The sequence below is a fragment of the Jaculus jaculus genome, chromosome 17 (genome assembly GCF_020740685.1).
Source record: "Jaculus jaculus isolate mJacJac1 chromosome 17, mJacJac1.mat.Y.cur, whole genome shotgun sequence".
NCBI lineage: Eukaryota > Metazoa > Chordata > Mammalia > Rodentia > Dipodidae > Jaculus > Jaculus jaculus.
This window is the reverse complement of record NC_059118.1, coordinates 33,265,306-33,278,527: the sequence shown is the minus strand read 5'-3', so window position 1 is coordinate 33,278,527 and position 13,222 is coordinate 33,265,306. Positions and strand designations below refer to the sequence as shown.

Below are 13,222 nucleotides of genomic sequence, written 5' to 3'. Positions count from 1 at the left end.
GAAATAATGAGGAATTAATAACTTACTGTAGAAAGGGATTTGTGTCTTTTGTATGCACTACTGTATTAACAGGTTTCAAATAGTGCTTGGCTTATGATCAGTATTCAGTATATGTAGTGCTCACTGAAATGTTTGTTATTTTGAAACTATACAATCATAGACACATGCTTTAGTCAATGATTTTCACATCTAGCTATTTGAAAATTGTATTATTGTATTTAAAATGTATTAACTTCAGTACTGACATGTTTTTGTTCTACACCTTTGAGGGTGCAGCAAGAGCTTGTTCATGATGACAGTCATCCCACAGTTTTCTGATATTATTGCTTAGAATAGATTTGGAAAGGAACTTAATAGGTCATCTTTTGTTAAGTTTCCTGCCTAGGAACATGAAGTAGAATGATTAGGTGTGTATTTTAATTAATCATTTAAAAAAAAAACAACTAGGACAACATAATTGAGCTCTCTCTTGAGAAAATGGAGAAAGGTACTTAACCCTAGATACAAAAGAACTAGTCCAATACAAATGTAGACTACTAACTGTGTGGGAAAGAAAAAAAAAATAGAGCACAACTAAGCTGGTCTTTGTTGATATCAGAAATGGCCTGTCATTCACTCTGGCAGCCAAGCATGGCTTCCTATCTCCTGGGCAGGATGAGGACTTGTCTCCTCCCACAAGAGCGGGGCAGTTGTTGCAGGTTCAAAAAGGCCCGGCCAGTTTTTCAAGAGCTTCTGTGCTTGTTTTCCTCTGGTGCTTTTGCTCTGCCTTCAAGATGTATTAAGGTCTGCTCTGTGACTGCCCTGGAGCCAGCAAATACCCTGACATGTATAACTCCAGTTATGCAGGTCTCATGAGTAAGTTCTTTTTAAATTAATTAAAATTTGAGGGATAATTGGAAAATTGTTAACTTGGAGTTAAAGCATTTTAACACTTTACCACCTTTAAGAATTGTTTAAATTAAAAAAAAAAAACACTTTAATAAGAAAACAAAGCTCTACCCAGAAAAGCCCCATGTTGCTTAACACCTATTTTTCTTTTCCTTTTTCTGATATGTCTTTGTTATGTTAGGCAGTCTGCATATGTCTTTTAATGCCATAGCCAGTTTTCTTGAGCATCTTTTTAGTTTTACTGAATATTTTAAATTGAGCTTGTCTGAGCTCGATTGCTTAAGTCTGACACAGTCTCAAGTTTCCACTGAATGGTAACAAAGACTGTAGAGTGTTGTTGGTACTGCAGTGAAAGGCATGCTTCCTTAGACCAGGTAAGAGACTAGTTTGTTTCCTACTGTTGGGTGAGTTTTTACAGCATTTATATTGTATTTGTTAAGCAGCAGCCATGCTAAATTGAAAAATAGCTAGGAGCATGCTGCTTTCAAGACGTCCTTGCTGGTTATAGACTGAGAACCTACAGAGCATGGGGGCAGGGGGAGGGGTAGAGTTAGCCTAGTTTATCCTCGGTAACTTATATAAAATACGTTAGAATGCAGAAGTCGTCCATTCAAGAGCCAAAGAACCCGTTGAAGGTATTAATAATTTTTAGAGTATTTAATGGTTACTTCTTGTGAAAGCAGATCAAGTGATAGTTTTTACTTTCATTTTTCCCAGTAGTCAATAAAGTAAATTTTTATTAAATATTTTTTTTTCTATGAAAACTTTTAAATTGTCAACAGCAAAATATTCTTCCTTGGGCTCTTTAGAAATCAGCCTGACACTTGAAAAATAACTCAGCTTTTATAGCTGTTTTATTCCCTCTTTTTCTAGTACATTTTTCTTTAAAGTATTTGTGCTTTGAAAATGTCAGCTGTATTCTAATGAAGCTCAGGCATTGTTTGCTCATAAAGGGGCCAGTACATTCCACTGCTTGATGGCTTATTATGAGGCACAGTGTGAGAGTGGGTGGCACCATTTGGTGTCTGCCTCTTGGGGTAGTGACTGCCATTATGTTGCTTTGGGTTGGCAATGAAAATGCAGCATGCAAGATGCTATATGAATCTAGATACTGTGAAGAAGATCTTATCCCTAAACAGTTCTTCAGAAGCTAGGAATGTGTGACAACTTGATTGAATTGATCATTTCAAGTATACCCTTGATACCTGAGTTGTATTTACAATTTATATTCTATCAGTCACATGTCTTAGGCTTTTTTAGTATTTAGTTATCCTTTTTAATTTAATAAAGAAATGACTTTTTGGATAAACTATGAAGTTTCTAAGAAATAATGTTTTAAGTATGTACATTTACTTTAAAAAAGTTTAAGGAGCCTAGTATGGGTGGGGAGGAAGACTAGGAGAGGTCAGGCAGAGAGCTTTCTTTCAGTTAGGAAAGCCCTGATGAATAAAAAGCAACAGATGTTTCTTCTGTTGCAAGTGAAGTTGTTTCATTCAAAACTCACAGTAGCTGGAATGAGGAGGGGGCTGGTCATAAATCCAACTTAATCAGCGAATAAATGAAACTGATTTATAATTTATTTAAAACTCATTCTTTTATATTTGATTTAAGAATCAGAGTAAAAAAATATAAAATATAGCCTTTTTAAAAGAGAAGCTAATTTTTAATCTTTAGAAATCTTGGGGAATGGAAATATGAGAAGTTAATTTTAGTACATTTAAATTACAGGATCATTATATCTCCTATAATTTTTAAAAACCTAAATCACATAAAATATATAGGAAATACTTACTTGCAGAAGTTTGTAATTGTGCAATAGGTATAGAAGTTTAAGATGAAATGTAAAACATCAGTTAAATCTCATTTCATCTTCTATGGAAAGCATGAAACTTATTCCAAAGAGCTTGTGAATGAAAAGTGTGGGGGAAATATTTTGAGTGTACTTGAAGTGATACAGCTTACCTCTCAAAGGAAATAACCCTAAATTGAGGGATATCTTCCTGCTGTAAAAAGCAGAAAAGAAAGAAAGACACAAGTAGTAAGAGTAATCATTTTTTTTAAAATTTGAACTGGCTACATTTTTAATGAATAAAGTAAAAACCTTTCACAAGTAACACAAAGAGAAATATGGTCATAGAATACTCATTTACATGCATTAACAACTATGCTTTTGGGATGAGGTGGGCAAAAGGGACAAGGTTTCATATGAAGCTTGTATCTCAAACTGGCTTTTACTCTTTTCTTCTTGCCTCGGTCCCCTGAGTGCTAGAATTACAGGCATAAGCTACCACTCCTAACATTTTTTTGGTGTGGGGCAGTACTGGGGATAAAACCTAGGGCCTCTTACATGCTAGACAAGCACTATTCTGCTGAGCTATACCCCAGCCTTTATGATTTTCTTAAAGTTAGCTCTTGAAAGCTAGTGCTAAGGACCACGGGTCTTTTACCTATAATAGACATTTATTAAATATTTGACATTTTATACAGTAAAATCAGTAGTAATTTATAACTGAAAATTCTTCAGCTATATTTTAAAATTTGTGATTTGGTCAACTATTGTGCAGTTTCTAAATACCTAATTGATCTGAGAAGATGGAAATGATTCCAACATTCAAGATTATTTAAAATTTAATCATGCTCTTAACTGGGATCTCTGGGCTTCCTGGAAGATTTCCTTTAAATAATGACAAAATTTAGAGATTTTGAAATTTTCCTATTAAAAGAATCACTGTTAAAAGAACAAGATAGAAATCTAAAATTTAATGCTGGAGAGATGGCTTAGCAGTTAAGGCACTTGCCTGCAAAGCCAAAAGACCCAGGTATGATTCCCCAGTACCCACATAAAGCCAGATACATAGGTGGCATGTGCAGTGGCTAGAGGCCCTGGCGTGTCCATTCTCTCTCTCACCTTCTCTCTCTCAAATAAATAAATTATAAAACAAGTGTCAGGCATGGTGGCATACACCTTTAATTTCAGCTCTTGGGAGGCAGAGGTAGGAGGTTCTCTGTGAGCTCAAGGCCAGCCTGGGACTGCAGAGTTAGTTCTAGGGCAGCCTGGGCTACAGTGAGACCATACTTAAAAAAAACAAAGTTGGTGTTGCTAGAAAGATGACTTGGAAGTTAAAGGCACTTGATTGCAAAGTCTGCCAACCTGGGTTTGATTCCTTAGTAACCATGTAAAGGCAGGTATACAAAGTGGTACATGCATCTGGATTTCATTTTTAGTGGCAAGAGGTCCTGGCATTCATTTCATACTCTCTCTTTCTCTTCTTTTCCCCCCTCCTTCCTCTCTCCTTCTAAATAGATTTAAAAAAAAATTAAGTTAGTGTCTTCCACGTAGGATATATAACTCTGATAGCATCATAGGTTGCAGGTATCAGATGTGGTAAACCAATTTTATTATATAATATATTATTATATTTATTTTTAAAAACATTTTGTTTTATTTATTTACTTATTTGACAGAGAAAGGTGGGGGGGGGAAATGGGCCCACCAGGGCCTCCAACCACTGCAAACAAACTCCAGATACATGTGCCACCTTGTGCATCTGACTCATGTGGGCCCAGGGGAATTGAACCTGCGTCCTTTGGCTTTGCAGGCAAGTGCCTTAACTGCTAAGCCATTCCTCCAATCTTATTATATTTCTTTTTAAAAAATTATCTGTGGTGGCTTAATGGTTAAGGCACTTGCCTGCAAAGCCAAAGGACCCAGGTTCGATTCCCCAGGACCCACGTGAGTCAGATGCACAAGATGGTACAAGCATCTGGAGTTTGTTTGCAGTGGCTGGAGGCCCTGGCGGGCTCATTCTATGTCTCTCTCTCCCCATGCCTATTTCTGTATTTATGTCTCTCAAATAAATAAATAAATAAATAAAATATTTAAAAATTATTTGTGATGGGCTAGAGAGATGGCTTAGCAGTTAAGGTGCTTGCCTGCGAAGTCTAAGGACCCATGTTTGACTCCCCAGATCCCACCTAACCTAGCCAGACACACAAAGGTGAAGCAAATGCAAGGTTGCACATGCCCACTAGGTGGCACAGGTTTCTGGAGTTGGATTGCAATGGCTGAGGCCTTGGTGCACCAATTCTCTCTTCCTCTCTCTGTCTCTGTCTCTCTCTCTCTCTCTCTAAAAAAATGATTTGTGTGTATGTATGCACGTGTTTGTTTGTGAATGTGGCACATGTGCCACAGTGCATGTGGAGGTCAGAGGACAACTGTTGGGTTAACCCTCACCTGTTATCATTTGCATTTTCCTTCTGCTGATGCTCTTTGATGTGCTCACCATAAGCTTCTGGGAGATCCTCCTGCCCTTTGCCTTTCATCTCGCCAGTCAGCTTCAGCATGCTGGGATTACAGGAGTCCACAACTGTGAGCTCTTTATCCACCAAGCCATCTCCTCATCCCCTGCTTTTATCTTATTTTATTTTACTTAAAAAAATATTTTTGTTTATTTTTCATTTATTTATTTGAGAGCGATAGACAAAGAGAGAAAGAGGAAAATAGGTAGAGAGAGAATGGGTACACCAGGGCCTCCAGCCACTGCAGTGACCTCCAGATGCATGTGCCACCTTGTGCATCTGACTCACATGGGTCCTGGGGAATTGAGCCTCAAACTGAGGTCCTTAGACTTCACACACAGACAAGCGCTTAGCCACTAAGCCATCTCTCCAGCCCCTATCTTTTTTTATTTTTTATTTTATTTTTGAGGTAGGGTCTCACTCTAACCCAGGCTGACCTGGAATTCACTATGGAGTCCCAGGGTGGCCTTAAACTCATGACAATCCTCCTACCTCTGCCTCCCGAGTGCTGGGATTAAAGGCGTGTGCTGCCACACCCGGCTCCTATCTTATTTTTTTTATAAGAAAAAATTTTATTCTGTGGCCCAGGCTAACCTTAAACTCACTATGTACTCTAGGTTGGCCTTAAATGTGCTACAATCCCCTTGTCTCAGCTCTGCTTGCTGGGGTTACAGATGTGAGCTACTATATTCACCTTTAGATTTATATTTGCTTTTTTAAATTTTTGTTTATTTTTATTTATTTATGAGAAAGGGAGAGATAAAATGGCATGACAAGGCCTCCAGCCACTGCAAACGAACAACAGACGCATGTGCCACCTTGTGCATCTGGATTATGTCGGTCCTGGGGAATCAAACCTGGGTCCTTTGGCTTTCCAGGCAAACGCCTTAACTGCTAAGTCATCCTTCCAGCCTAGATTTATTCTTTGTATAGGAGAAACCAAACTAATTTGAGTTTTTTACCTAGAAATTGGTTGGCAAGGTCTTTTCCTAATTATACTATGTAGAAATCATTTCTTAAAGATTGTGTGTGTGTGTGTGTGTGTGTGTGTTTGTTTTAGAGTCTCATGTAGTCCAGGCTGATCTCAAACTTGCTATGTAGCTGACAATGACCTTGAAATCCTGATCCTTCTCCTCTTCCCTGCAGGCTGCTAAGATCACAAGTCACATGCTACCATACCCAATTTAAAATGTGAAGTTTGCTGGGCATGGTGGTGCACACCTTTAATCCCAGCACTCGGGAGGCAGAGGTAGGAGGATTGCTGTGAATTTGAAGCCACCCTAAGACTACATAGTGAATTCCAGATCAGCCTAGGCTAGAGCGAAACAGCCTCGAAAAACCAAAATAAATAAAGAATTTTTTTCCTTTATTCTTGAGTCACAGTCTTATGATAAAACCAGACTGGTCTGAAGCTTGCAGCAATCTTCTTGCCTCTCGATCCCGGCAGAGTTTTGGGATTGCAGGTGTTTACCACTATTCCTGCCATATTCACATTCTTTTTATGTTATGTTATGTTATGTTATGTTATGTTATGTTATGTTATGTTATGTTATGTTATGTTATTTTTGTTTTTCTAGGTAGGGTCTCACTATGTAGTCTCAGGGTGGCCACAAGCTCATGGCAATCCTCCTACCTCTGCCTCCTTAGTGCTGGGATTAAAGGTGTGTACCACCACTCCCGGCTCATATACACATTTTTAATTTCTTTTTTGTTTTGCTTTATTTTTTTTTTATTTGCTTTGTTTTGTTTTCTGAGGCAGGGACTCACTCTAGCCCAGGCTACATGGAACTCACTCTGTCTCAGGCTGGCCTCAAACTCACAGCCATCCTCCTACCTCTGCCTCCCAAGTGAGCGCTGGGATTAGAGACATGAGCTACCAGGCCTGGCTGTATTCTTACTTTCTAATAGACCCTATCATACTTGGTATGTCTGTTTAAAAATTATAATGAAAGAAATCTTCAGGGCCTGGAGAGATGGCTTAGCACTTAAGGTGCTTGCATATGAGGCCTAATTAAGGACCCAGGTTCGATTTCCCAGAACCCATGTAAGCCAGATGCTGATGCATGCGTCTGGAGTTCGTTTGCTAGAGGCCCTGACATGCCCATTCTCTCTCCCATCTTCCTCCCTCCCTCCATCCCCCCTCTCTCTAATAAATATATAAATAATAATAGATTACAGTCCCATAAAGAGAAGGAACATCTCTCAAGGTATTTGCAGTCTGAAGAAGTAAGCCATTGAAAAAAAGAGAGAATGGGCTGGAGAGATGGCTTAGCAGTTAAGCGCTTGCCTGTGAAGCCTAAGGACCCCAGTTCAAGGCTCAGTTCCCCAGGACCCATGTTAGCTAGATGCACAAGGGGGCACATGCATCTGGAGTTTGTTTGCAGTGGCTGGAGGCCCTGGCGTGCCCATTCTCTCTCCCTCTGCCTTTTTCTCTCTCTTTGCCACTCTCAAATAAATAAATAAAAATGAACAACAAAAAAAAGATTGGGCTGGAGAGATGGCATAGCGGTTAAGCGCTTGCCTGTGAAGCCTAAGGACCCTGGTTCGAGGCTCGATTCCCCAGGACCCATATTAGCCAGATGCACAAGGGGGCACATGCATCTGGAGTTTGTTTGCAGTGGCTGGAGGCCCTGGTGTGCCCATTCTCTCTCTCCCTCTGCCTTTTTCTCTCTCTCTCTTTGCCACTCTCAAATAAATAAATAAAGATGAACAACAAAGAAAAAGATCGGGCTGGAGAGATGGCATAGTGGTTAAGCGCTTGCCTGTGAAGCCTAAGGACCCCGGTTCGAGGCTCGATTCCCCAGGACCCATATTAGCCAGATGCACAAGGGGGCACACATGTCTGGAGGTCATTTACAGCGGCTGGAGGCCCTGGCGCGCCCACTCTCTCTCTCTTTTTCTCTATCTGCCTCTTTCTCTCTCTCTCTGTTACTCTCAAATAAAATAAACAAACAAACAAAAAGAGACAGAGAGAGAAGATGCTGGGCATGGTGGTGCACACTTTTAATCCCAGCATTTGAGAGGCAGAGGTAGGAGGATTGTTGTGAGTCCGTGGCCACCTTGAGATTATGAAATGAAATCCAGGTCAACCTGGGCTAGAGTGAAACTCTACCTTGAAAAACAGAAAAGAAGAAGAAAGAAATCTTTAGGAATGAAATGTACCTGTGGATTATGTCTTGCATATGAAGTGTTTGGCATAAAACATAGGGAAGTCTGAGCCATAGACTATTCAGTGTTCCTCAAGTTAGCATACCCAGAGGATAATTGGTGTAGACATTTTCTCTGACTTGCATATATGCATACAGTTAGGAATAACTGGTGGCAACCTAGGAATTTCTCATCTATGGGGATGGAATAAGAAGGATTATGTCTATGTTTTTTTCCCCGCGGGGGAGAAACTTACATGTTTTTTTAAATTTTTTAATTATTTGCACATGCTCATGTGTGCATGCATATGCATGTGTGTGTCAGCACACCAAGGTTTCTTAATGCTGCCAGCAAATGCCAGACACAGGAACCACCTTTTATGTCTGACTTTATGTAGGTGGATGGGGAATTGGACCTGGGCTGGCAGGTTTTGCAAGCAATCACCTTTAACTGCTGAGCCATCTTCCCAACTCCTACATTGTTTTTTAGGAGAATGTGAAAGAGCATGAATACTGTGCTTTGAACATATTATGAATTAACTCTTGGGAATGGATTCAGGGACTTTGTGTACTAGGGAATTGAACCAGGTCATTAGGCTTTGTAGGCAGGCTCCTTAACTGCTGAGCCATCTTTCCAGCCCCCTTTTTGTTTTCTAAGGAAAAGAACTGCTTTGCAACTCTTACTCTCTGTTTGTGTCCTAAAGTTTTAATATTTAAGAGCTTGGCTTTTTGTTTGTTTTTTGAGGTAGGGTTTCACTCTATCTAGCTCAGGCTGACCTGGAATAGTCTCAGGGTGGCCTCGAACTCATGGCTGTCTTCCTACCTCTGCCTCCCAACTGTTGGGATTAAAGGCATGTACCTCACCATGCCCATCTAAGAGCCCAGCTTTTAAATTTGAGATTTATTCCAATCATTAATACCTTATATAAATATGAGAAAAATCTCTCTGATTATAAATTTAAAATTACTTACTTATTAACACTGTCATGAGAGGGGTTGTAAGCTTCTTCATGAGAATTATTTCCAATTAAATGCTTTAGAGTAGTGCTCATAATTTGGGTCCATGTAGTTGCCTTGATCTACTCCAGCCACTCAATGGCTGTTGGTAAGTGATAAAACATCTTGCTTTCTGCTTATTCTCCTCATCAGGCCTGTAAACAGTTACTTGCCATCTGGCGGGTATGTTGGTGGGAGCGACAGAGCCAAAAGTAGTGGTTGAGAATGGGCTATTTCAGAAAGTAGAAAGTTGAAGAAGAACGAGTAGAAATAGAGTTATCAGCCCTTTCATTTTAAAAATAAAGATAAACTCAATATAATAGGAAGAGTTAAATTATAACTATTATTTCCTTAATTTGAGCAAAGGGAAAAGGGCACTTAAAGAGTTTTGCCTGGTTACAAGTGGTAAAAGTACTGAAGCACTTTTATTTATTTAAATTTGTTTGTTTGTTTATTTGTTGGAGAGAGAATTTATGGACATGCCAGGGCCTCTTACCATTGCAAACTAATTCCAGACTATGCCACTTTGTACATCTGGCTTTCTGTATGTACTGAGAAATAAAACCCAGCAGGCAGGCTTTGCAAGCAAGTGCTTTTCGCTGCTGAGCCAGCCCTGAGACATTTTTAAAAATATGAATTTCTGCCTAGTTTCTCTTTTGGTTTTTCAAGGTAGGGTCTCACTCTAGCCCAGGATATCCTGGAATTCACTAGGTAGTCTCAGGGTGGCCTTGAACTCATAGTGATCCAAAGGCATGCACCACCATGCCAGGCTCTCCAACTAGTTTCTAATTTGTCAATTTTTCAGTGGAACCCTGGAATGTATTGTTATTTTATTTATGAGGGAGGGTGGGAAGGAAGAGAAGGGAAGAGAGAGGGAGAGAGAAAGTAAGAATGGGCATGCCAGGGCCCTAACCTCTGCAAATAAATTTCAGACACATACACCTTGTGCATCTGGCTTATGTGGGTACTAGGGAGCTGAACCTGGGACCTTAGGCTTTGCAGACAAGCAATTTAACTGCTAAGCCATCTCTTCAGCCCTGGAATGTAGTTTGAATGAGAATCCCCCAACCTCAAACTTACCACTTACAGTATATATTATAGCCAAGCACATTTGGTATAACTGCTATGAAGGACTGGAGGAACCAGATTGTTTGAGGGTTTATAATAAACTTACTAAATTATTCATCAGAAGGTATGTTGTTCAAAAAAATGGGAAATTTTAATTAGGTTAAGTGGAAACGATGAGGAAATTAAGAATTAAATATTGCCATGACTAAATAAGGTAATAGAAAAGGGACAAAATCATATTTTAACTAAGTATAAAAAAGCTAATGAAATAGAATAGGCTTGGTAAATAGCTCAGCATTTGCCTTAAAGTATGAATGTCTGGGTTCAGATCCCCAACACCCATGTAAAAGCCAGGCATGGTGGTACAGACCTGTAATTCCAGTGCTGGAGAGGTGGAGACTGTAGGTTCAGTGTGAGCCTTTGTTTCAAAAATTAAGATGGAGATGACTGAGGAAGTCATCCAGTATCAACTTCTGCTTACCCACACACCCAGCAGATGAGAGAAGTGTTTGCAGTTGAACATTTACAAAATATTTTAAGGGCTGAAAATACAGCTTAATAGTATTAAAGTCTAAAAGCTCTGTACTCATTCCCTACTCCCTTTCCCCTACCATCCTGGCCAGGTTCACCCTGGGACTCTAGGACGCCTACTGGTATGATAATTGAGTTTACCTCTGGGCTAAGAGAAGGGAAGGTTACCTTCCCCCAGCCCCTACCTCTGCACGGGCCCCTCCCTCACAGAGCAGTTTCTCAACTCTTCCCATAAAACCCACGCCCTGGTCCGCCCTCACTCTGGATCTCCTGCTTCTCAGGTGCGTGCATCACCCCCTTTCTCCTCGCTCTGTCCCTCGCAGGCTGTTTATATGATGCATGTACTCCCTCTTTGTTTCTTCCCCCTTTTTCCTAGCCTGTTACAGTAAAGTCCAAGAAGCTGTTTTGGTTCTCCACTGTAAACCTCAGAATCTTAACAAGTGGTAGATCTCATCATGCTTAGCCTGTGTGAAGCTCTGGGTTTGATCCTTAGCGTCACACACAGAGGAAAGAAAGACTTTGCAGGAGTCCTAGTGCAAATGTGCTAAATGATTTTTAAGTTTTGTTTTTTTGTTTTTTTGCTTTGTGGTTTAATGAACTAGTGAACCCAATTAACAATATTCCAGATACCAGGTTTGAGTTGTTTTCTTAAGAAACAGTGCAGTTTAAGTCTTGTCATGTGGCTACATAAGTTTTTTCTCCCTTCCAACTGAAGGATCCAAAACATTAATGGTTCGAGGTACATAGAAAGAGGGAGCTAGACAAAAATGTTAAAAGGCATTCTCTGGGGGTGGGAGGCATTCTGTTATTAAAGTCAGGAGAGCAGATATGATCTAAAAATGTATGTTTAAAACAACCACTGGCACATAAGATAGACTGCTCCCTTTAGGAGTGACTCTGGAACTTCAGTGCTACTTGTTACCACGTTTCAAGCTTTCTTTGGTGGACTGTTAGATGGCCCATGTGGTAGAGTCTCAGTGTCCTGTCTTCTGCTTCTGCTTCCTTCCTGTGATGTGCAGATTTCAAATCCTCTGTCCTTATCTGTGCACTGACTACAGGATGCCTCATTAACGTTTTGGTGTCCCAATACCTAGGGCCTTTCAGCCACGGAGACAGGATCTTCTGCCTTCTGTGTAGTAATGGCAATTGACTTTGAATTTAATCTCAGAACTTTGGTGAACATGATTGAGTACAAATGGAACAAAATAGAACACCATGGTGTAAAGTAGGGATGAGTAAGATATATGATAGCTTTACTAGTTAGTAAGTAGAATGAAAAGGATTGTTAACGAAGACACTAAACATAAAAATGAAGTTCCAGCAACTCCAAAGTTTTTTTCCCTTACTGTTATCCCAGAGAGAGATAGTTAACACAGATATTCTCTATTTTACACATCTCACAGATTTGAAGTGTCCAGCTATCTTTCAGATTAATTTTGATTTATTTGCATGTGTTTCATTTATGAAACTAGTATTGTTGAGCTATATAACTTATATATATATATATGTATGTATCTTTTTTTTTCCCCAAGGTAGAGTTTCACTCTAGCCCAGGCTGACCTTGAACTCACAGCAATCCTCTTACCTCTGCCTTCTGAGTGCTGGGAGTAAAGGCGTATGCCACCACGCCTGGCTAAACTTGCATTACTTTTCATACAGAAGTGATAGGTCCTCCCTAAGCTGTCTATATCCTTTCTCCCTGGCTACTTTGATTTTAGTAACACAAATTTTACTGATTTCTAGGCAGCATCAATAGTCCTTTACAAAAATTATTAACAAATGAAAACAGCTGTTCTGGGAGGAAAAGTACTTGATATTTTCTTTTTCTAACTATTCTTTGACAAAAAAAAAAAAGTTAATAATAAGTGGAAGAAAACCCTGTGGTACTGCATTTGACTAGGCAGATCAGTAGAACACAGTAGAGAAATAATGTGACCCATATACATGAACCTAAGGTGGCATTTTATATCAGCCTGGGGGGGAAGTGATTATTTGTTAAAAGTGAACATCTGAACCAGGTGTGGTAGTGCACGCCTTTAATCCCAGCACTCCAGAAGCCAAGGTAGGAGGCACGGAATTTGAGGCCAGCCTGAGGCTAAATAGTGAGTTTTAGGTGAGCCAAAAAAAAAGGAGTCTAGAATCTTTTTTTTTTTGTATCAGATAAGTTCTCAGATGAGCCAAAGATTTAATTTTTTTTCCTGTAGTTTTTTTCAAGGTATGGTCTCATTCTAGCCCAGGTTGACCTGGAACTCACTCTAGCCCCAGAGTAGCCTCAGACTCATGGTGATCCTTCT

General features: G+C 39.8%; 1 protein-coding gene across 9 annotated transcripts in view; it reads left to right on the top strand.

Annotated features, from left to right (window-relative positions):
• Nucleotides 1-13,222, top strand: part of Tfdp2 (transcription factor Dp-2) — a 207,423-nt gene that overhangs the window by 122,300 nt on the left and 71,901 nt on the right. The window contains exon 1 of one of the 9 annotated variants that reach the window (XM_045136284.1): nucleotides 1,186-1,262. The exons of the other annotated variants lie outside the window; for them this stretch is intronic. The gene's annotated coding sequence lies outside the window, so the exon portion shown is untranslated. Of the gene's footprint in view, nucleotides 1-1,185; nucleotides 1,263-13,222 lie in introns of those variants that run through there. 9 annotated transcript variants of the gene reach the window in all.